This window comes from Pleurodeles waltl, unplaced genomic scaffold (assembly GCF_031143425.1).
Source record: "Pleurodeles waltl isolate 20211129_DDA unplaced genomic scaffold, aPleWal1.hap1.20221129 scaffold_39, whole genome shotgun sequence".
NCBI classification, from domain to species: Eukaryota; Metazoa; Chordata; class Amphibia; order Caudata; family Salamandridae; genus Pleurodeles; species Pleurodeles waltl.
Genome location: NW_027150097.1, coordinates 1,051,026 through 1,076,185, shown reverse-complemented (window position 1 = coordinate 1,076,185; position 25,160 = coordinate 1,051,026). Strand labels below are relative to the sequence as shown.

General features: G+C 43.7%; 6 non-coding genes across 6 annotated transcripts; all 6 read right to left on the bottom strand.

Annotated features, from left to right (window-relative positions):
* Nucleotides 1–5,016: 5,016 nt before the first annotated feature.
* Nucleotides 5,017–5,088, bottom strand: TRNAE-UUC (transfer RNA glutamic acid (anticodon UUC)). The gene has a single exon. It is a non-coding gene; the product is annotated as a tRNA-Glu (tRNA).
* A 2,891-nt stretch (nt 5,089–7,979) lies between these two features.
* TRNAE-UUC (transfer RNA glutamic acid (anticodon UUC)) lies at nt 7,980–8,051 on the bottom strand. Its single transcript has one exon. It is a non-coding gene; the product is annotated as a tRNA-Glu (tRNA).
* A 2,890-nt stretch (nt 8,052–10,941) lies between these two features.
* TRNAE-UUC (transfer RNA glutamic acid (anticodon UUC)) lies at nt 10,942–11,013 on the bottom strand. The gene has a single exon. It is a non-coding gene; the product is annotated as a tRNA-Glu (tRNA).
* A 5,852-nt stretch (nt 11,014–16,865) lies between these two features.
* On the bottom strand, nt 16,866–16,937 carry TRNAE-UUC (transfer RNA glutamic acid (anticodon UUC)). Its single transcript has one exon. It is a non-coding gene; the product is annotated as a tRNA-Glu (tRNA).
* A 2,889-nt stretch (nt 16,938–19,826) lies between these two features.
* On the bottom strand, nt 19,827–19,898 carry TRNAE-UUC (transfer RNA glutamic acid (anticodon UUC)). The gene has a single exon. It is a non-coding gene; the product is annotated as a tRNA-Glu (tRNA).
* A 2,887-nt stretch (nt 19,899–22,785) lies between these two features.
* Nucleotides 22,786–22,857, bottom strand: TRNAE-UUC (transfer RNA glutamic acid (anticodon UUC)). The gene has a single exon. It is a non-coding gene; the product is annotated as a tRNA-Glu (tRNA).
* Nucleotides 22,858–25,160: the final 2,303 nt, after the last annotated feature.

The window sequence follows — 25,160 nt, the reverse complement described above, 5'->3', positions numbered from 1 at the left end:
ATTGTATACACCAGAATGGAGAAAAGTTAAAATATAAGGTACTAGGAATATGCGCCAAACGTAGGCAAATTAAACATTTCAAGTACAAATATTACCATATTTATTGATGTAAAATGTAAACAAGTTAGACTGAAAATATGTGTGTGTGTTTACAAAGGATGTCTAAAGTGTATGCTGTGAGGTCAGGTTGCAGTTCACTACTTGCACTTGTGCCTTTCACAAGTGTGAGTACCCAGTTACACTAATGTCTTCTCTGACTTGTTATTCTGAGAGTCATGTACTAAAGGGGGGCTTCCACCCTAGTTTGAGGGACCAGAGTACGAATGCCCCAGGGCACAGGAAGTACACAGTCCTCATTGATACAACTGTGGCCCAGTAACTTCTGACTGCCCTTTGACCCCACAGACTGGCACATATATGTCATCAGACTATAGCACCGTGGTACATATGCATACATGTGCATGTACACGTCAGCCAGTTTTTTATTCATTTATGTACTAATACTGTTCAGCATCAGGATGTGATGTCGAAGGAGACTGTTAGAGAGCGCCGAAGTCTCTGGTATTTCAAGACAAAACTAGAGACCTTTTCACACTCATATACTGCTCCAGGCAGATCTTCCACTGCAAATGCAAGTTATATGAGTTCAGCTGAAAACTGTTTATTTTTGGGTACTTGCTTTAGTCAAAGGTTACCATTTGCAACTCACAAAAAAAAAGCAAAAGGCAATTTCATACATTAACACTTTGGTAAAGTCGTTCTTTCACACCGTACATTTCCGTAAGTTTCTCTCTCCTTGTAAGTTATCCGGTGTGAAGGCCAAGTGGAGTCAGGTCCACACTGTGCATCTTACAGTTGTGTAGCCAGAGTAGAGAGGTGTCCACACAGACACAGGACGTAGACAACACCTGTGAGTAGCATCAAGTGTCCCCAGCAACGCCTATAGAATAATGTATAGATGCCCCCAAACCGCAGAAACCACGAGGGGAATGAAAAGAGGAGGAGACGGGTTATGTCAGAGATACAAATGGTTTCCTGCTCAAGACCTGCAATAAATTAAAACAAAAGTATTATTACAAACATTCCAGGTCCTACCGATATTGGAACTCAGATTGCTGGATTCAGAGTCCAGAGTGCTAATCATTACACGATGGAACCAACGTCCCCGATCCTCAACCCTAGGAGTCCTGAAGCAGTGTCAGTCGCCACCTACTGTCTATTGCTTGAATTTGTTCACACTGTAAATCAAACATGACAAATCCAACAGCACAACTAAAATGTGTATTTCACAAGTAATAACATAAAAACAGAAATATACTTTTGCTGATGCAGAAACAAAGAAAACGTCTCATCTGATGCTTCGAAATCTCCATTTAGCATGGCCCCTTAACTAACCACCAAGAGTCTTTGCACGGCTGGGAACCTTTGTAAAAGGGTCAGTGGGTCACTGTGAATGCAGCAGATCTTCACCCCTGTATTTCTTACAAAGAAGCAGAGTTTTATTCCAGGTACAGGAGGCATCTCTGGTGTCTGATACTACCGGTAGTGTTCAGCCTACCCTCTCTGAGAGAGCAGCAGTGAGGGTACAAAGCACACTGGTTGCAAAATGTGGACACTGCATACAACAGCTGCAATATCACAGATGATATAAAACACATAAAGTACTCAAGTCTTATACTAGAAACAACACAGCAGGGGAATCATGTCATAAAACAAATGATGAACCCACAGTATGGACGGGGCAGGTAATAAAATGCGAATTTCCCTTGGTGGGACCACAGTCAATTGCTGCCTTCTTCTCTGTGCCCCGGTCTCTTTATATAATCTGTACTTTTTGTTGTGCAATAAAAGAAAAACAAGGAATAACCCTTCATAGTATTGATGTACAGGTCAAGGGCTGGGGAGAGAGGGCAGTAGATTTGGGGGTCGGTGTAAACCTCTGACGGCATTAGATGGAAGCAGAAGACAAAGCAAGTGACATTTATTAAGACTTTAGGTGCATTTAGGTTTATAGAAAAAAACTGAGAAAGATTAAAATGTCTGAGTAGTGAAAAAAAAAAATATGGAGTCGAACCCGGGCCGCATGGGTGAAAACCAGGAATCCTAACCGCTAGACCATATGGGAACTGTGAACATTTTATACAGCTTAGTGTATGTGAGGTGTCTCCCAAGGTCACACTGCATTCCGTACACTGAGAGTTATATTGTTCTTCTTAGTAGTACACAATCAATTGGGGTAACAGACACCTCACTTCTGACAAAAGAGAAGGAATGACCAGAAGTCATCATTTCTGCCACAACCTGTCAGGTCTCATTATTTACAACCTTAGAGCTTCTACACATACACAGAGCCCAGGACACGGAGGACAGCAGCAGTCCCTGCATTCACTATTACTAACCCCTCCCCTTGAGCCAGACAAAGCCACGCCCCTCCCATAGGACACTCCTGGGTTTCCTCACCAGACTGATGGCCCCACAGACCCCTCTCCAGTTATCTTCCAGCTGCTTCCTTGACGACACTCCCCTGCACCTGTCACAGGCTCCAGGCTGCCCACCTGGGGCTCGAGTTATACTCCTTCTCTATCTACTAACAGCACCAACTCCAGTCCTGACACTGGCTTGGTTCACACAGAGAAGAAACAGCTCAGAAGTAGTCTGGGTTGTTCCCAGGTACCTGCATCTTCACAGAGTGACTGCCAGGGGGCAGCACAGCCAAAGCACTCACAGCCCACAAGGCTACAAATCATCAATTGGATGTCAGCAGCCTTGTCAGAGGCACAGAGACTAGTAATTCCACAATATTTTGGGACAGCAGAGGAAGAAGCAAGTGCTGAGCTGAAGTGGTCACTGCTGTTTTGTCACAACACCAGACATATGTTCATAAAAGCATGTAAGCGCACATTCTTAGGCATTCTCGGTCGTCTTCTCCCTTTCTGACATCATACCAATTGTATACACCCGAATGGAGAAAAGTTAAAATATAAGGTACTAGGAATATGCGCCAAAGGTAGGCAAATTAAACATTTCAAGTACAAATATTACCATATTTATTGATGTAAAATGTAAACAAGTTAGACTGAAAATATGTGTGTGTGTTTACAAAGGATGTCTAAAGTGTATGCTGTGAGGTCAGGTTGCAGTTCACTACTTGCACTTGTGCCTTTCACAAGTGTGAGTACCCAGTTACACTAATGTCTTCTCTGACTTGTTATTCTGAGAGTCATGTACTAAAGGGGGGCTTCCACCCTAGTTTGAGGGACCAGAGTACGAATGCCCCAGGGCACAGGAAGTACACAGTCCTCATTGATACAACTGTGGCCCAGTAACTTCTGACTGCCCTTTGACCCCACAGACTGGCACATATATGTCATCAGACTATAGCACCGTGGTACATATGCACACATGTGCATGTACACGTCAGCCAGTTTTTTATTCATTTATGTGCTAATACTGTTCAGCATCAGGATGTGATGTCGAAGGAGACTGGTGGAGAGCGCCGAAGTCTCTGGTATTTCAAGACAAAACTAGAGACCTTTCCACACTCATATACTGCTCCAGGCAGATCTTTTACTGCAAATGCAAGTTATATGAGTCCAGCTGAAAACTGTTTATTTTTGGGTACTTGCTTTAGTCAAAGGTTACCATTTGCAACTCACAAAAAAAAAGCAAAGGGCAATTTCATACATTAACACTTTGGTAAAGTCGTTCTTTCACACCGTACATTTCCGTAAGTTTCTCTCTCCTTGTAAGTTATCCGGTGTGAAGGCCAAGTGGAGTCAGGTCCACACTGTGCATCTTACAGTTGTGTAGCCAGAGTAGAGAGGTGTCCACACAGACACAGGACGTAGACAACACCTGTGTGTAGCATCAAGTGTCCCCAGCAACGCCTATAGAATAATGTATAGATGCCCCCAAACCGCAGAAACCTCGAGGGGAATGAAAAGAGGAAGAGACGGGTTATGTCAGAGATACAAATGGTTTCCTGCTCAAGACCTGCAATAAATTAAAACAAAAGTATTATTACAAACATTCCAGGTCCTACCGATATTGGAACTCAGATTGCTGGATTCAGAGTCCAGAGTGCTAATCATTACACGATGGAACCAACGTCCCCGATCCTCAACCCTAGGAGTCCTGAAGCAGTGTCAGTCGCCACCTACTGTCTATCGCTTGAATTCGTTCACACTGTAAATCAAACATGACAAATCCAACAGCACAACTAAAATGTGTATTTCACAAGTAATAACATAAAAACAGAAATATACTTTTGCTGATGCTGAAACAAAGAAAACGTCTCGTCTGATGCTTCGAAATCTCCATTTAGCATGGCCCCTTAACTAACCACCAAGAGTCTTTGCACGGCTGGGAACCTTTGTAAAAGGGTCAGTGGGTCACTGTGAATGCAGCAGATCTTCACCCCTGTATTTCTTACAAAGAAGCAGAGTTTTATTCCAGGTACAGGAGGCATCTCTGGTGTCTGATACTACCGGTAGTGTTCAGCCTACCCTCTCTGAGAGAGCAGCAGTGAGGGTACAAAGCACACTGGTTGCAAAATGTGGACACTGCATACAACAGCTGCAATATCACAGATGATATAAAACACATAAAGTACTCAAGTCTTATACTAGAAACAACACAGCAGGGGAATCATGTCATAAAACAAATGATGAACCCACAGTATGGACGGGGCAGGTAATAAAATGTGAATTTCCCATGGTGGGACCACAGTCAATTGCTGCCTTCTTCTCTGTGCCCCGGTCTCTTTATATAATCTGTACTTTTTGTTGTGCAATAAAAGAGAAAAAAAGAAATAACCCTTCATAGTATTGATGTACAGGTCAAGGGCTGGGGAGAGAGGGCAGTAGATTTGGGGGTCGGTGTAAACCTCTGACGGCATTAGATGGAAGCAGAAGACAAAGCAAGTGACATTTATTAAGACTTTAGGTGCATTTAGGTTTATAGAAAAAAACTGAGAAAGATTAAAATGTCTGAGTAGTGAAAAAAAAAAATATGGATTTCCCATACCGGGAGTCGAACCCGGGCCGCATGGGTGAAAACCAGGAATCCTAACCGCTAGACCATATGGGAACTGTGAACATTTTATACAGCTTAGTGTATGTGAGGTGTCTCCCAAGGTCACACTGCATTCCGTACACTGAGAGTTATATTGTTCTTCTTAGTAGTACACAATCAATTGGGGTAACAGACACCTCACTTCTGACAAAAGAGAAGGAATGACCAGAAGTCATCATTTCTGCCACAACCTGTCAGGTCTCATTATTTACAACCTTAGAGCTTCTACACATACACAGAGCCCAGGACACGGAGGACAGCAGCAGTCCCTGCATTCACTATTACTAACCCCTCCCCTTGAGCCAGACAAAGCCACGCCCCTCCCATAGGACACTCCTGGGTTTCCTCACCAGACTGATGGCCCCACAGACCCCTCTCCAGTTATCTTCCAGCTGCTTCCTTGACGACACTCCCCTGCACCTGTCACAGGCTCCAGGCTGCCCTCCTGGGACTCGAGTTATACTCCTTCTCTATCTACTAACAGCACCAACTCCAGTCCTGACACTGGCTTGGTTCACACAGAGAAGAAACAGCTCAGAAGTAGTCTGGGTTGTTCCCAGGTACCTGCATCTTCACAGAGTGACTGCCAGGGGGCAGCACAGCCAAAGCACTCACAGCCCACAAGGCTACAAATCATCAATTGGATGTCAGCAGCCTTGTCAGAGGCACAGAGACTAGTAATTCCACAATATTTTGGGACAGCAGAGGAAGAAGCAAGTGCTGAGCTGAAGTGGTCACTGCTGTTTTGTCACAACACCAGACATATGTTCATAAGAGCATGTAAGCGCACATTCTTAGGCATTCTCGGTCGTCTTCTCCCTTTCTGACATCATACCAATTGTATACACCCGAATGGAGAAAAGTTAAAATATAAGGTACTAGGAATATGCGCCAAAGGTAGGCAAATTAAACATTTCAAGTACAAATATTACCATATTTATTGATGTAAAATGTAAACAAGTTAGACTGAAAATATGTGTGTGTGTTTACAAAGGATGTCTAAAGTGTATGCTGTGAGGTCAGGTTGCAGTTCACTACTTGCACTTGTGCCTTTCACAAGTGTGAGTACCCAGTTACACTAATGTCTTCTCTGACTTGTTATTCTGAGAGTCATGTACTAAAGGGGGGCTTCCACCCTAGTTTGAGGGACCAGAGTACGAATGCCCCAGGGCACAGGAAGTACACAGTCCTCATTGATACAACTGTGGCCCAGTAACTTCTGACTGCCCTTTGACCCCACAGACTGGCACATATATGTCATCAGACTATAGCACCGTGGTACATATGCACACATGTGCATGTACACGTCAGCCAGTTTTTTATTCATTTATGTGCTAATACTGTTCAGCATCAGGATGTGATGTCGAAGGAGACTGGTGGAGAGCGCCGAAGTCTCTGGTATTTCAAGACAAAACTAGAGACCTTTCCACACTCATATACTGCTCCAGGCAGATCTTTTACTGCAAATGCAAGTTATATGAGTCCAGCTGAAAACTGTTTATTTTTGGGTACTTGCTTTAGTCAAAGGTTACCATTTGCAACTCACAAAAAAAAAGCAAAGGGCAATTTCATACATTAACACTTTGGTAAAGTCGTTCTTTCACACCGTACATTTCCGTAAGTTTCTCTCTCCTTGTAAGTTATCCGGTGTGAAGGCCAAGTGGAGTCAGGTCCACACTGTGCATCTTACAGTTGTGTAGCCAGAGTAGAGAGGTGTCCACACAGACACAGGACGTAGACAACACCTGTGTGTAGCATCAAGTGTCCCCAGCAACGCCTATAGAATAATGTATAGATGCCCCCAAACCGCAGAAACCTCGAGGGGAATGAAAAGAGGAAGAGACGGGTTATGTCAGAGATACAAATGGTTTCCTGCTCAAGACCTGCAATAAATTAAAACAAAAGTATTATTACAAACATTCCAGGTCCTACCGATATTGGAACTCAGATTGCTGGATTCAGAGTCCAGAGTGCTAATCATTACACGATGGAACCAACGTCCACGATCCTCAACCCTAGGAGTCCTGAAGCAGTGTCAGTCGCCACCTACTGTCTATCAGTTGAATTCGTTCACACTGTAAATCAAACATGACAAATCCAACAGCACAACTAAAATGTGTATTTCACAAGTAATAACATAAAAACAGAAATATACTTTTGCTGATGCTGAAACAAAGAAAACGTCTCGTCTGATGCTTCGAAATCTCCATTTAGCATGGCCCCTTAACTAACCACCAAGAGTCTTTGCACGGCTGGGAACCTTTGTAAAAGGGTCAGTGGGTCACTGTGAATGCAGCAGATCTTCACCCCTGTATTTCTTACAAAGAAGCAGAGTTTTATTCCAGGTACAGGAGGCATCTCTGGTGTCTGATACTACCGGTAGTGTTCAGCCTACCCTCTCTGAGAGAGCAGCAGTGAGGGTACAAAGCACACTGGTTGCAAAATGTGGACACTGCATACAACAGCTGCAATATCACAGATGATATAAAACACATAAAGTACTCAAGTCTTATACTAGAAACAACACAGCAGGGGAATCATGTCATAAAACAAATGATGAACCCACAGTATGGACGGGGCAGGTAATAAAATGTGAATTTCCCATGGTGGGACCACAGTCAATTGCTGCCTTCTTCTCTGTGCCCCGGTCTCTTTATATAATCTGTACTTTTTGTTGTGCAATAAAAGAAAAAAAAAGAAATAACCCTTCATAGTATTGATGTACAGGTCAAGGGCTGGGGAGAGAGGGCAGAAGATTTGGGGGTCGGTGTAAACCTCTGACGGCATTAGATGGAAGCAGAAGACAAAGCAAGTGACATTTATTAAGACTTTAGGTGCATTTAGGTTTATAGAAAAAAACTGAGAAAGATTAAAATGTCTGAGTAGTGAAAAAAAAAAAAATGGATTTCCCATACCGGGAGTCGAACCCGGGCCGCATGGGTGAAAACCAGGAATCCTAACCGCTAGACCATATGGGAACTGTAAACATTTTATACAGCTTAGTGTATGTGAGGTGTCTCCCAAGGTCACACTGCATTCCGTACACTGAGAGTTATATTGTTCTTCTTAGTAGTACACAATCAATTGGGGTAACAGACACCTCACTTCTGACAAAAGAGAAGGAATGACCAGAAGTCATCATTTCTGCCACAACCTGTCAGGTCTCATTATTTACAACCTTAGAGCTTCTACACATACACAGAGCCCAGGACACGGAGGACAGCAGCAGTCCCTGCATTCACTATTACTAACCCCTCCCCTTGAGCCACACAAAGCCACGCCCCTCCCGTAGGACACTCCTGGGTTTCCTCACCAGACTGATGGCCCCACAGACCCCTCTCCAGTTATCTTCCAGCTGCTTCCTTGACGACACTCCCCTGCACCTGTCACAGGCTCCAGGCTGCCCTCCTGGGGCTCGAGTTATACTCCTTCTCTATCTACTAACAGCACCGACTCCAGTCCTGACACTGGATTGGTTCACACAGAGAAGAAACAGCTCAGAAGTAGTCTGGGTTGTTCCCAGGTACCTGCATCTTCACAGAGTGACTGCCAGGGGGCAGCACAGCCAAAGCACTCACAGCCCACAAGGCTACAAATCATCAATTGGATGTCAGCAGCCTTGTCAGAGGCACAGAGACTAGTAATTCCACAATATTTTGGGACAGCAGAGGAAGAAGCAAGTGCTGAGCTGAAGTGGTCACTGCTGTTTTGTCACAACACCAGACATATGTTCATAAAAGCATGTAAGCGCACATTCTTAGGCATTCTCGGTCGTCTTCTCCCTTTCTGACATTATACCAATTGTATACACCAGAATGGAGAAAAGTTAAAATATAAGGTACTAGGAATATGCGCCAAAGGTAGGCAAATTAAACATTTCAAGTACAAATATTACCATATTTATTGATGTAAAATGTAAACAAGTTAGACTGAAAATATGTGTGTGTGTTTACAAAGGATGTCTAAAGTGTATGCTGTGAGGTCAGGTTGCAGTTCACTACTTGCACTTGTGCCTTTCACAAGTGTGAGTACCCAGTTACACTAATGTCTTCTCTGACTTGTTATTCTGAGAGTCATGTACTAAAGGGGGGCTTCCACCATAGTTTGAGGGACCAGAGTACGAATGCCCCAGGGCACAGGAAGTACACAGTCCTCATTGATACAACTGTGGCCCAGTAACTTCTGACTGCCCTTTGACCCCACAGACTGGCACATATATGTCATCAGACTATAGCACCGTGGTACATATGCATACATGTGCATGTACACGTCAGCCAGTTTTTTATTCATTTATGTACTAATACTGTTCAGCATCAGGATGTGATGTCGAAGGAGACTGTTAGAGTGCGCCGAAGTCTCTGGTATTTCAAGACAAAACTAGAGACCTTTTCACACTCATATACTGCTCCAGGCAGATATTCCACTGCAAATGCAAGTTATATGAGTCCAGCTGAAAACTGTTTATTTTTGGGTACTTGCTTTAGTCAAAGGTTACCATTTGCAACTCACAAAAAAAAAGCAAAAGGCAATTTCATACATTAACACTTTGGTAAAGTCGTTCTTTCACACCGTACATTTCCGTAAGTTTCTCTCTCCTTGTAAGTTATCCGGTGTGAAGGCCAAGTGGAGTCAGGTCCACACTGTGCATCTTACAGTTGTGTAGCCAGAGTAGAGAGGTGTCCACACAGACACAGGACGTAGACAACACCTGTGAGTAGCATCAAGTGTCCCCAGCAACGCCTATAGAATAATGTATAGATGCCCCCAAACCGCAGAAACCACGAGGGGAATGAAAAGAGGAAGAGACGGGTTATGTCAGAGATACAAATGGTTTCCTGCTCAAGACCTGCAATAAATTAAAACAAAAGTATTATTACAAACATTCCAGGTCCTACCGATATTGGAACTCAGATTGCTGGATTCAGAGTCCAGAGTGCTAATCATTACACGATGGAACCAACGTCCCCGATCCTCAACCCTAGGAGTCCTGAAGCAGTGCCAGTCGCCACCTACTGTCTATTGCTTGAATTCGTTCACACTGTAAATCAAACATGACAAATCCAACAGCACAACTAAAATGTGTATTTCACAAGTAATAACATAAAAACAGAAATATACTTTTGCTGATGCAGAAAGAAAGAAAACGTCTAGTCTGCTGCTTCGAAATCTCCATTTAGCATGGCCCCTTAACTAACCACCAAGAGTCTTTGCACGGCTGGGAACCTTTGTAAAAGGGTCAGTGGGTCACTGTGAATGCAGCAGATCTTCACCCCTGTATTTCTTACAAAGAAGCAGAGTTTTATTCCAGGTACAGGAGGCATCTCTGGTGTCTGATACTACCGGTAGTGTTCAGCCTACCCTCTCTGAGAGAGCAGCAGTGAGGGTACAAAGCACACTGGTTGCAAAATGTGGACACTGCATACAACAGCTGCAATATCACAGATGATATAAAACACATAAAGTACTCAAGTCTTATACTAGAAACAACACAGCAGGGGAATCATGTCATAAAACAAATGATGAACCCACAGTATGGACGGGGCAGGTAATAAAATGCGAATTTCCCATGGTGGGACCACAGTCAATTGCTGCCTTCTTCTCTGTGCCCCGGTCTCTTTATATAATCTGTACTTTTTGTTGTGCAATAAAAGAAAAACAAGGAATAACCCTTCATAGTATTGATGTACAGGTCAAGGGCTGGGGAGAGAGGGCAGTAGATTTGGGGGTCGGTGTAAACCTCTGACGGCATTAGATGGAAGCAGAAGACAAAGCAAGTGACATTTATTAAGACTTTAGGTGCATTTAGGTTTATAGAAAAAAACTGAGAAAGATTAAAATGTCTGAGTAGTGAAAAAAAAAAATATGGATTTCCCATACCGGGAGTCGAACCCGGGCCGCATGGGTGAAAACCAGGAATCCTAACCGCTAGACCATATGGGAACTATGAACATTTTATACAGCTTAGTGTGTGTGAGGTGTCACCCAAGGTCACACTGCATTCCGTACACTGAGAGTTATATTGCTCTTCTTAGAAGTACACAATCAATTGGGGTAACAGACACCTCACTTCTGACAAAAGAGAAGGAATGACCAGAAGTCATCATTTCTGCCACAACCTGTCAGGTCTCATTATTTACAACCTTAGAGCTTCTACACATACACAGAGCCCAGGACACGGAGGACAGCAGCAGTCCCTGCATTCACTATTACTAACCCCTCCCCTTGAGCCAGACAAAGCCACGCCCCTCCCGTAGGACACTCCTGGGTTTCCTCACCAGACTGATGGCCCCACAGACCCCTCTCCAGTTATCTTCCAGCTGCTTCCTTGACGACACTCCCCTGCACCTGTCACAGGCTCCAGGCTGCCCTCCTGGGGCTCGAGTTATACTCCTTCTCTATCTACTAACAGCACCGACTCCAGTCCTGACACTAGCTTGGTTCACACAGAGAAGAAACAGCTCAGAAGTAGTCTGGGTTGTTCCCAGGTACCTGCATCTTCACAGAGTGACTGCCAGGGGGCAGCACAGCCAAAGCACTCACAGCCCACAAGGCTACAAATCATCAATTGGATGTCAGCAGCCTTGTCAGAGGCACAGAGACTAGTAATTCCACAATATTTTGGGACAGCAGAGGAAGAAGCAAGTGCTGAGCTGAAGTGGTCACTGCTGTTTTGTCACAACACCAGACATATGTTCATAAAAGCATGTAAGCGCACATTCTTAGGCATTCTCGGTCGTCTTCTCCCTTTCTGACATTATACCAATTGTATACACACGAATGGAGAAAAGTTAAAATATAAGGTACTAGGAATATGCGCCAAAGGTAGGCAAATTAAACATTTCAAGTACAAATATTAACATATTTATTGATGTAAAATGTAAACAAGTTAGACTGAAAATATGTGTGTGTGTTTACAAAGGATGTCTAAAGTGTATGCTGTGAGGTCAGGTTGCAGTTCACTACTTGCACTTGTGCCTTTCACAAGTGTGAGTACCCAGTTACACTAATGTCTTCTCTGACTTGTTATTCTGAGAGTCATGTACTAAAGGGGGGCTTCCACCATAGTTTGAGGGACCAGAGTACGAATGCCCCAGGGCACAGGAAGTACACAGTCCTCATTCATACAACTGTGGCCCAGTAACTTCTGACTGCCCTTTGACCCCACAGACTGGCACATATATGTCATCAGACTATAGCACCGTGGTACATATGCATACATGTGCATGTACACGTCAGCCAGTTTTTTATTCATTTATGTACTAATACTGTTCAGCATCAGGATGTGATGTCGAAGGGGACTGTTAGAGAGCGCCGAAGTCTCTGGTATTTCAAGACAAAACTAGAGACCTTTTCACACTCATATACTGCTCCAGGCAGATCTTCCACTGCAAATGCAAGTTATATGAGTCCAGCTGAAAACTGTTTATTTTTGGGTACTTGCTTTAGTCAAAGGTTACCATTTGCAACTCACAAAAAAAAAGCAAAAGGCAATTTCATACATTAACACTTTGGTAAAGTCGTTCTTTCACACCGTACATTTCCGTAAGTTTCTCTCTCCTTGTAAGTTATCCGGTGTGAAGGCCAAGTGGAGTCAGGTCCACACTGTGCATCTTACAGTTGTGTAGCCAGAGTAGAGAGGTGTCCACACAGACACAGGACGTAGACAACACCTGTGAGTAGCATCAAGTGTCCCCAGCAACGCCTATAGAATAATGTATAGATGCCCCCAAACCGCAGAAACCACGAGGGGAATGAAAAGAGGAAGAGACGGGTTATGTCAGAGATACAAATGGTTTCCTGCTCAAGACCTGCAATAAATTAAAACAAAAGTATTATTACAAACATTCCAGGTCCTACCGATATTGGAACTCAGATTGCTGGATTCAGAGTCCAGAGTGCTAATCATTACACGATGGAACCAACGTCCCCGATCCTCAACCCTAGGAGTCCTGAAGCAGTGTCAGTCGCCACCTACTGTCTATCGCTTGAATTCGTTCACACTGTAAATCAAACATGACAAATCCAACAGCACAACTAAAATGTGTATTTCACAAGTAATAACATAAAAACAGAAATATACTTTTGCTGATGCAGAAACAAAGAAAACGTCTCGTCTGATGCTTCGAAATCTCCATTTAGCATGGCCCCTTAACTAACCACCAAGAGTCTTTGCACGGCTGGGAACCTTTGTAAAAGGGTCAGTGGGTCACTGTGAATGCAGCAGATCTTCACCCCTGTATTTCTTACAAAGAAGCAGAGTTTTATTCCAGGTACAGGAGGCATCTCTGGTGTCTGATACTACCGGTAGTGTTCAGCCTACCCTCTCTGAGAGAGCAGCAGTGAGGGTACAAAGCACACTGGTTGCAAAATGTGGACACTGCAAACAACAGCTGCAATATCACAGATGATATAAAACACATAAAGTACTCAAGTCTTATACTAGAAACAACACAGCAGGGGAATCATGTCATAAAACAAATGATGAACCCACAGTATGGACGAGGCAGGTAATAAAATGCGAATTTCCCATGGTGGGACTAAAGTCAATTGCTGCCTTCTTCTCTGTGCCCCGGTCTCTTTATATAATCTGTACTTTTTGTTGTGCAATAAAAGAAAAACAAGGAATAACCCTTCATAGTATTAATGTACAGGTCAAGGGCTGGGGACAGAGGGCAGTAGATTTGGGGGTCGGTGTAAACCTCTGACGGCATTAGATGGAAGCAGAAGACAAAGCAAGTGACATTTATTAAAACTTTAGGTGCATTTAGGTTTATAGAAAAAAACTGAGAAAGATTAAAATGTCTGAGTAGTGAAAAAAAAATATATGGATTTCCCATACCAGGAGTCGAACCGAGGCCACCTGGGTGAAAACCAGGAATCCTAATCGCTAGACCATATGGGAACTGTGAACTGTTTATACAGCTTAGTGTATGTGAGGTGTCTCCCAAGGTCACACTGCATTCCGTACTTTGAGAGTTATATTGTTCTTCTCAGTAGTACACAATCAATTGGGGTAACAGACACTTCACTTCTGACAAAAGAGAAGGAATGACCAGAAGTCATCATTTCTGCCACAACCTGTCAGGTCTCATTATTTACAACCTTAGAGCTTCTACACATACACAGAGCCCAGGACACGGAGGACAGCAGCAGTCCCTGCATTCACTATTACTAACCCCTCCCCTTGAGCCAGACAAAGCCACGCCCCTCCCGTAGGACACTCCTGGGTTTTCTCACCAGACTGATGGCCCCACAGACCCCTCTCCAGTTATCTTCCAGCTGCTTCCTTGACGACACTCCCCTGCACCTGTCACAGGCTCCAGGCTGCCCTCCTGGGGCTCGAGTTATACTCCTTCTCTATCTACTAACAGCACCGACTCCAGTCCTGACACTGGATTGGTTCACACAGAGAAGAAACAGCTCAGAAGCAGTCTGGGTTGTTCCCAGGTACCTGCATCTTCACAGAGTGACTGCCAGGGGGCAGCACAGCCAAAGCACTCACAGCCCACAAGGCTACAAATCATCAATTGGATGTCAGCAGCCTTGTCAGAGGCGCAGAGCCTAGTAATTCCACCATATTTTGGGACAGCAGAGGAAGAAGCAAGTGCTGAGCTGAAGTGGTCACTGCTGTTTTGTCACAACACCAGACATATGTTCTTAAAAGCATGTAAGCACACATTCTTAGGAATTCTCGGTCGTCTTCTCCCTTTCTGACATTATACCAATCGTATACACCCGAATGGAGAAAAGTTAAAATATAAGGTACTAGGAATATGCGCCAAAGGTAGGCAAATTAAACATTTAAAGTACAAATATTACCATATTTATTGATGTAAAATGTAAACAAGTTAGACTGAAAATATGTGTGTGTGTTTACAAAGGATGTCTAAAGTGTATGCTGTGAGGTCAGGTTGCAGTTCACTACTTGCACTTGTGCCTTTCACAAGTGTAAGTACCCAGTTACACTAATGTCTGCTCTGACTTGTTATTCTGAGAGTCATGTGCTAAAGGGGGGCTTCCACCCTAGTTTGAGGGACCAGAGTACGAATGCCCCAGGGCACAGGAAGTACACAGTCCTCATTGATACAACTGTGGCCCAGTAACTTCTGACTGCCCTTTGACCCCACAGACTGGCACATATATGTCATCAGACTATAGCACTGTGTTACATATGCACACATGTGCATGTACACGTCAGCCAGTTTTTTATTCATTTATGTGCTAATACTGTTCAGCATCAGGATGTGATGTCGAAGGAGACTGGTGGAGAGCGCCGAAGTCTCTGGTATTTCAATACAAAACTAGAGACCTTTCCACACTCATATACTGCTCCAGGCAGATCTTCCACTGCAAATGCAAGTTATATGAGTCCAGCTGAAAACTGTTTATTTTTGGGTACTGGCTTTAGTCAAAGGTTACCATTTGCAACTCACAAAAAAAAAGCAAAGGGCAATTTCATACATTAACACTTTGGTAAAGTCGTTCTTTCACACCGTACATTTCCGTAAGTTTCTCTCTCCTTGTAAGTTATCCGGTGTGAAGGCCAAGTGGAGTCAGGTCCACACTGTGCATCTTACAGTTGTGTAGCCAGAGTAGAGAGGTGTCCACACAGACACAGGACGTAGACAACACCTGTGTGTAGCATCAAGTGTCCCCAGCAACGCCTATAGAATAATGTATAGATGCCCCCAAACCGCAGAAACAACGAGGGGAATGAAAAGAGGAAGAGACGGGTTATGTCAGAGATACAAATGGTTTCCTGCTCAAGACCTGCAATAAATTAAAACAAAAGTATTATTACAAACATTCCAGGTCCTACTGATATTGGAACTCAGATTGCTGGATTCAGAGTCCAGAGTGCTAATCATTACACAATGGAACCAACGTCCACGATCCTCAACCCTAGGAGTCCTGAAGCAGTGTCAGTCGCCACCTACTGTCTATCGCTTGAATTCGTTCACACTGTAAATCAAACATGACAAATCCAACAGCACAACTAAAATGTGTATTTCACAAGTAATAACATAAAAACAGAAATATACTTTTGCTGATGCAGAAACAAAGAAAACGTCTTGTCTGCTGCTTCGAAATCTCCATTTAGCATGGCCCCTTAACTAACCACCAAGAGTCTTTGCACGGCTGGGAACCTTTGTAAAAGGGTCAGTGGGTCACTGTGAATGCAGCAGATCTTCACCCCTGTATTTCTTACAAAGAAGCAGAGTTTTATTCCAGGTACAGGAGGCATCTCTGGTGTCTGATACTACCGGTAGTGTTCAGCCTACCCTCTCTGAGAGAGCAGCAGTGAGGGTACAAAGCACACTGGTTGCAAAATGTGGACACTGCAAACAACAGCTGCAATATCACAGATGATATAAAACACATAAAGTACTCAAGTCTTATACTAGAAACAACACAGCAGGGGAATCATGTCATAAAACAAATGATGAACCCACAGTATGGACGGGGCAGGTAATAAAATGCGAATTTCCCATGGTGGGACCACAGTCAATTGCTGCCTTCTTCTCTGTGCCCCGGTCTCTTTATATAATCTGTACTTTTTGTTGTGCAATAAAAGAAAAACAAGGAATAACGCTTCATAGTATTAATGTACAGGTCAAGGGCTGGGGAGAGAGGGCAGTAGATTTGGGGGTCGGTGTAAACCTCTGACGGCATTAGATGGAAGCAGAAGACAAAGCAAGTGACATTTATTAAGAGTTTAGGTGCATTTAGGTTTATAGAAAAAAACTGAGAAAGATTAAAATGTCTGAGTAGTGAAAAAAAAAAATATGGATTTCCCATACCGGGAGTCGAACCCAGGCCGCTTGGGTGAAAACCAGGAATCCTAACCACTAGGCCATATGGGAACTGTGAACTTTTTATACAGCTTAGTGTATGTGAGGTGTCTCCCAAGGTCACACTGCATTCCGTACACTGAGAGTTATATTGTTCTTCTCAGTAGTACACAATCAATTGGGGTAACAGACACCTCACTTCTGACAAAAGAGAAGGAATGACCAGAAGTCATCATTTCTGCCACAACCTGTCAGGTCTCATTATTTACAACCTTAGAGCTTTTACACATACACAGAGCCCAGGACACGGAGGACAGCAGCAGTCCCTGCATTCACTATTACTAACCCCTCCCCTTGAGCCAGACAAAGCCACGCCCCTCCCGTAGGACACTCCTGGGTTTTCTCACCAGACTGATGGCCCCACAGACCCCTCTCCAGTTATCTTCCAGCTGCTTCCTTGACGACACTCCCCTGCACCTGTCACAGGCTCCAGGCTGCCCTCCTGGGGCTCGAGTTATACTCCTTCTCTATCTACTAACAGCACCGACTCCAGTCCTGACACTGGATTGGTTCACACAGAGAAGAAACAGCTCAGAAGTAGTCTGGGTTGTTCCCAGGTACCTGCATCTTCACAGAGTGACTGCCAGGGGGCAGCACAGCCAAAGCACTCACAGCCCACAAGGCTACAAATCATCAATTGGATGTCAGCAGCCTTGTCAGAGGCACAGAGACTAGTAATTCCACAATATTTTGGGACAGCAGAGGAAGAAGCAAGTGCTGAGCTGAAGTGGTCACTGCTGTTTTGTCACAACACCAGACATATGTTCTTAAAAGCATGTAAGTGCACATTCTTAGACATTCTCGGTCGTCTTCTCCCTTTCTGACATTATACCAATTGTATACACCCGAATGGAAAAAAGTTAAAATATAAGGTACTAGGAATATGCGCCAAAGGTAGGCAAATTAAACATTTCAAGTACAAATATTAACATATTTATTGATGTAAAATGTAAACAAGTTAGACTGAAAATATGTGTGTGTGTTTACAAAGGATGTCTAAAGTGTATGCTGTGAGGTCAGGTTGCAGTTCACTACTTGCACTTGTGCCTTTCACAAGTGTGAGTACCCAGTTACACTAATGTCTGCTCTGACTTGTTATTCTGAGAGTCATGTGCTAAAGGGGGGCTTCCACCCTAGTTTGAGGGACCAGAGTACGAATGCCCCAGGGCACAGGAAGTACACAGTCCTCATTGATACAACTGTGGCCCAGTAACTTCTGACTGCCCTTTGACCCCACAGACTGGCACATATATGTCATCAGACTATAGCACCGTGGTACATATGCACACATGTGCATGTACACATCAGCCAGTTTTTTATTCATTTATGTGCTAATACTGTTCAGCATCAGGATGTGATGTCGAAGGAGACTGGTGGAGAGCGCCGAAGTCTCTGGTATTTCAAGACAAAACTAGAGACCTTTCCACACTCATTTACTGCTCCAGGCAGATCTTCCACTGCAAATGCAAGTTATATGAGTCCAGCTGAAAACTGTTTATTTTTGGGTACTTGCTTTAGTCAAAGGTTACCATTTGCAACTCACAAAAAAAAAGCAAAGGGCAATTTCATACATTAACACTTTGGTAAAGTCGTTCTTTCACACCGTACATTTCCGTAAGTTTCTCTCTCATTTTAAGTTATCCGGTGTGAAGGCCAAGTGGAGTCAGGTCCACACTGTGCATCTTACAGTTGTGTAGCCAGAGTAGAGAGGTGTCCACACAGACACAGGACGTAGACAACACCTGTGTGTAGCATCAAGTGTCCCCAGCAACGCGTATAGAATAATGTATAGATGCCCCCAAACCGCAGAAACCACGAGGGGAATGAAAAGAGGAAGAGACGGGTTATGTCAGAGATACAAATGGTTTCCTGCTCAAGACCTGCAATAAATTAAAACAAAAGTATTATTACAAACATTCCAGGTCCTACCGATATTGGAACTCAGATTGATGGATTCAGAGTCCAGAGTGCTAATCATTACATGATGGAACCAACATCCACGATCCTCAACCCTAGGAGTCCTGAAGCAGTGTCAGTCGCCAAACACTGTCTATCGCTTGAATTCGTTCACACTGTAAATCAAACATGACAAATCCAACAGCACAACTAAAATGTGTATTTCACAAGTAATAACATAAAAACAGAAATATACTTTTGCTGATGCAGAAACAAAGAAAACGTCTCGTCTGATGCTTCAAAATCTCCATTTAGCATGGCCCCTTAACTAACCACCAAGAGTCTTTGCACGGCTGGGAACCTTTGTAAAAGGGTCAGTGGGTCACTGTGAATGCAGCAGATCTTCACCCCTGTATTTCTTACAAAGAAGCAGAGTTTTATTCCAGGTACAGGAGGCATCTCTGGTGTCTGATACTACCGGTAGTGTTCAGCCTACCCTCTCTGAGAGAGCAGCAGTGAGGGAACAAAGCACACTGGTTGCAAAATGTGAACACTGCAAACAACAGCTGTAATATCACAGATGATATAAAACACATAAAGTACTCAAGTCTTATACTAGAAACAACACAGCAGGGGAATCATGTCATAAAACAAATTATGAACCCACAGTATGGACGGGCAGGTAATAAAATGCGAATTTCCCATGGTGGGACCACAGTCAATTGCTGCCTTCTTCTCTGTGCCCCGGTCTCTTTATATAATCTGTACTTTTTGTTGTGCAATAATAGAAAAACAAGGAATAACCGTTCATAGTATTAATGTACAGGTCAAGGGCTGGGGAGAGAGGGCTGTAGATTTGGGGGTCGGTGTAAACCTCTGACGGCATTAGATGGAAGCAGAAGACAAAGCAAGTGACATTTATTAAGACTTTAGGTGCATTTAGGTTTATAGAAAAAAACTGAGAAAGATTAAAATGTCTGAGAAGTGAAAAAAAAAAAAATGTATTTCCCATACCTGGAGTTGAACCCGGGCCGCCTGGGTGAAAACCAGGAATCCTAACCGCTAGACCATATGGGAACTGTTAACTTTTTATACAGCTTAGTGTATGTGAGGTGTCTCCCAAGGTCACAGTGCATTCCGTACACTGAGAGTTATATTCTTCTTCTCAGTAGTACACAATCAATTGGGGTAACAGACACCTCACTTCTGACAAAAGAGAAGGAATGACCAGAAGTCATCATTTCTGCCACAACCTGTCAGGTCTCATTATTTACATCCTTAGAGCTTCTACACATACACAGAGCCCAGGACACGGAGGACAGCAGCAGTCCCTGCATTCACTATTACTAACCCCTCCCCTTGAGCCAGACAAAGCCACGCCCCTCCCGTAGGACACTCCTGGGTTTTCTCACCAGACTGATGGCCCCACAGACCCCTCTCCAGTTATCTTCCAGCGGCTTCCTTGACGACACTCCCCTGCACCTGTCACAGGCTCCAGGCTGCCCTCCTGGGGCTCGAGTTATACTCCTTCTCTATCTACTAACAGCACCGACTCCAGTCCTGACACTGGATTGGTTCACACAGAGAAGAAACAGCTCAGAAGTAGTCTGGGTTGTTCCCAGGTACCTGCATCTTCACAGAGTGACTGCCAGGGGGCAGCACAGCCAAAGCACTCACAGCCCACAAGGCTACAAATCATCAATTGGATGTCAGCAGCCTTGTCAGAGGCACAGAGACTAGTAATTCCACAATATTTTGGGACAGCAGAGGAAGAAGCAAGTGCTGAGCTGAAGTGGTCACTGCTGTTTTGTCACAACACCAGACATATGTTCTTAAAAGCATGTAAGCACACATTCTTAGGCATTCTCGGTCGTCTTCTCCCTTTCTGACATTATACCAATTGTATACACCCGAATAGAGAAAAGTTAAAATATAAGGTACAAGGAATATGCGCCAAAGGTAGGCAAATTAAACATTTGAAGTACAAATATTACCATATTTATTGATGTAAAATGTAAACAAGTTAGACCGAAAATATGTGTGTGTGTTTACAAAGGATGTCTAAAGTGTATGCTGTGAGGTCAGATTGCAGTTCACTACTTGCACTTGTGCCTTTCACAAGTGTGAGTACCCAGTTACACTAATGTCTGCTCTGACTTGTTATTTTGAGAGTCATGTGCTAAAGGGGGGCTTCCACCCTAGTTTGAGGGACCAGAGTACGAATGCCCCAGGGCACAGGAAGTACACAGTCCTCATTGATACAACTGTGGCCCAGTAACTTCTGACTGCCCTTTGACCCCACAGACTGGCACATATATGTCATCAGACTATAGCACCGTGGTACATATGCACACATGTGCATGTACACGTCAGCCAGTTTTTTATTCATTTATGTGCTAATACTGTTCAGCATCAGGATGTGATGTCGAAGGAGACTGGTGGAGAGCGCCGAAGTCTCTGGTATTTCAAGACAAAACTAGAGACCTTTTCACACTCATATACTGCTCCAGGCAGATCTTCCACTGCAAATGCAAGTTATGAGTCCAGCTGAAAACTGTTTATTTTTGGGTACTTGCTTTAGTCAAAGGTTACCATTTGCAACTCACAAAAAAAAAGCAAAGAGTAATTTCATACATTAACACTTTGGTAAAGTCGTTCTTTCACACCGTACATTTCCGTAAGTTTCTCTCTCCTTGTAAGTTATCCGGTGTGAAGGCCAAGTGGAGTCAGGTCCACACTGTGCATCTTACAGTTGTGTAGCCAGAGTAGAGAGGTGTCCACACAGACACAGGACGTAGACAACACCTGTGTGTAGCATCAAGTGTCCCCAGCAACGCCTATAGAATAATGTATAGATGCCCCCAAACCGCAAAAACCACGAGGGGAATGAAAAGAGGAAGAGACGGGTTATGTCAGAGATACAAATAGTTTCCTGCTCAAGACCTGCAATAAATTAAAACAAAAGTATTATTACAAACATTCCAGGTCCTACCGATATTGGAACTCAGATTGCTGGATTCAGAGTCCAGAGTGCTAATCATTACACGATGGAACCAACGTCCACGATCCTCAACCCTAGTAGTCCTGAAGCAGTGTCAGTTGCCACCTACTGTCTATCGCTTGAATTTGTTCACACTGTAAATCAAACATGACAAATCCAACAGCACAACTAAAATGTGTATTTCACAAGTAATAACATAAAAACAGAAATATACTTTTGCTGATGCAGAAACAAAGAAAACGTCTCGTCTGATGATTTGAAATCTCCATTTAGCATGGCCCCTTAACTAACCACCAAGAGTCTTTGCACGGCTGGGAACCTTCGTAAAAGGGTCAGTGGGTCACTGTGAATGCAGCAGATCTTCACCCCTGTTTTTCTTACAAAGAAGCAGAGTTTTATTCCAGGTACAGGAGGCATCTCTGGTGTCTGATACTACCGGTAGTGTTCAGCCTACCCTCTCTGAGAGAGTAGCAGTGAGGGTACAAAGCACACTGGTTGCAAAATGTGGACACTGCAAACAACAGCTGCAATATCACAGATGATATAAAACACATAAAGTACTCAAGTCTTATACTAGAAACAACACAGCAGGGGAATCATGTCATAAAACAAATGATGAACCCACAGTATGGACGGGGCAGGTAATAAAATGCGAATTTCCCATGGTGGCACCACAGTCAATTGCTGCCTTCTTCTCTGTGCCCCGGTCTCTTTATATAATCTGTACTTTTTGTTGTGCAATAAAAGAAAAACAAGGAATAACCCTTCATAGTATTAATGTACATGTCAAGGGCTGGGGAGAGAGGGCAGTAGATTTGGGGGTCGGTGTAAACCTCTGACGGCATTAGATGGAAGCAGAAGACAAAGCAAGTGACATTTATTATGACTTTAGGTGCATTTAGGTTTATAGAAAAAAACTAAGAAAGATTAAAATGTCTGAGTAGTGAAAAAAAAAATATGGATTTCCCATACCGGGAGTCAAACCCAGGCCACCTGGGTGAAAACCAGGAATACTAACCACTAGACCATATGGGAACTGAGAACTTTTTATACAGCTTAGTGTATGTGAGGTGTCTCCCAAGGTCACACTGCATTCCGTACACTGAGAGTTATATTGTTCTTTTCAGTAGTACACAATCAATTGGGGTAACAGACACCTCACTTCTGACAAAAGAGAAGGAATGACCAGAAGTCATCATTTCTGCCACAACCTGTCAGGTCTCATTATTTACAACCTTAGAGCTTCTACACATACAGAGAGCCCAGGACACGGAGGACAGCAGCAGTCCCTGCATTCACTATTACTAACCCCTCCCCTTGAGCCAGACAAAGCCACGCCCCTCCCGTAGGACACTCCTGGGTTTCCTCACCAGACTGATGGCCCCACAGACCCCTCTCCAGTTATCTTCCAGCTGCTTCCTTGACGACACTCCCCTGCACCTGTCTCAGGCTCCAGGCTGCCCTCCTGGGGCTCGAGTTATACTCCTTCTCTATCTACTAACAGCACCGACTCCAGTCCTGACACTGGATTGGTTCACACAGAGAAGAAACAGCTCAGAAGTAGTCTGGGTTGTTCCCAGGTACCTGCATCTTCACAGAGTGACTGCCAGGGGGCAGCACAGCCAAAGCACTCACAGCCCACAAGGCTACAAATCATAAATTGGATGTCAGCAGCCTTGTCAGAGGCACAGAGACTAGTAATTCCACAATATTTTGGGACAGCAGAGGAAGAAGCAAGTGCTGAGCTGAAGTGGTCACTGCTGTTTTGTCACAACACCAGACATATGTTCTTAAAAGCATGTAAGCGCACATTCTTAGGCATTCTCGGTCGTCTTCTCCCTTTCTGACATTATACCAATTGTATACACCCGAATGGAGAAAAGTAAAAATATAAGGTACTAGGAATATGCGCCAAAGGTAGGCAAATTAAACATTTCAAGTACAAATATTACCATATTTATTGATGTAAAATGTAAACAAGTTAGACTGAAAATATGTGTGTGTGTTTACAAAGGATGTCTAAAGTGTATGCTGTGAGGTCAGGTTGCAGTTCACTACTTGCACTTGTGCCTTTCACAAGTGTGAGTACCCAGTTACACTAATGTCTTCTCTGACTTGTTATTCTGAGAGTCATGTACTAAAGGGGGGCTTCCACCCTAGTTTGAGGGACCAGAGTACGAATGCCCCAGGGCACAGGAAGTACACAGTCCTCAGTGATACAACTGTGGCCCAGTAACTTCTGACTGCCCTTTGACCCCACAGACTGGCACATATATGTCATCAGACTATAGCACCGTGGTACATATGCACACATGTGCATGTACACGTCAGCCAGTTTTTTATTCATGTACTAATACTGTTCAGCATCAGGATGTGATGTCGAAGGAGACTGTTAGAGAGCGCCGAAGTCTCTGGTATTTCAAGACAAAACTAGAGACCTTTTCACACTCATATACTGCTCCAGGCAGATCTTCCACTGCAAATGCAAGTTATATGAGTCCAGCTGAAAACTGTTTATTTTTGGGTACTTGCTTTAGTCAAAGGTTACCATTTGCAACTCACAAAAAAAAAGCAAAGGGCAATTTCATACATTAACACTTTGGTAAAGTCGTTCTTTCACACCGTACATTTCCGTAAGTTTCTCTCTCCTTGTAAGTTATCCGGTGTGAAGGCCAAGTGGAGTCAGGTCCACACTGTGCATCTTACAGTTGTGTAGCCAGAGTAGAGAGGTGTCCACACAGACACAGGACGTAGACAACACCTGTGTGTAGCATAAAGTGTCCCCAGTAACGCCTATAGAATAATGTATAGATGCCCCCAAACCGCAAAAACCACGAGGGGAATGAAAAGAGGAAGAGACGGGTTATGTCAGAGATACAAATGGTTTCCTGCTCAAGACCTGCAATAAATTAAAACAAAAGTATTATTACAAACATTCCAGGTCCTACCGATATTGGAACTCAGATTGCTGGATTCAGAGTCCAGAGTGCTAATCATTACACGATGGAACCAACGTCCACGATCCTCAACCCTAGTAGTCCTGAAGCAGTGTCAGTTGCCACCTACTGTCTATCGCTTGAATTTGTTCACACTGTAAATCAAACATGACAAATCCAACAGCACAACTAAAATGTGTATTTCACAAGTAATAACATAAAAACAGAAATATACTTTTGCTGATGCAGAAACAAAGAAAACGTCTCGTCTGATGATTTGAAATCTCCATTTAGCATGGCCCCTTAACTAACCACCAAGAGTCTTTGCACGGCTGGGAACCTTCGTAAAAGGGTCAGTGGGTCACTGTGAATGCAGCAGATCTTCACCCCTGTTTTTCTTAC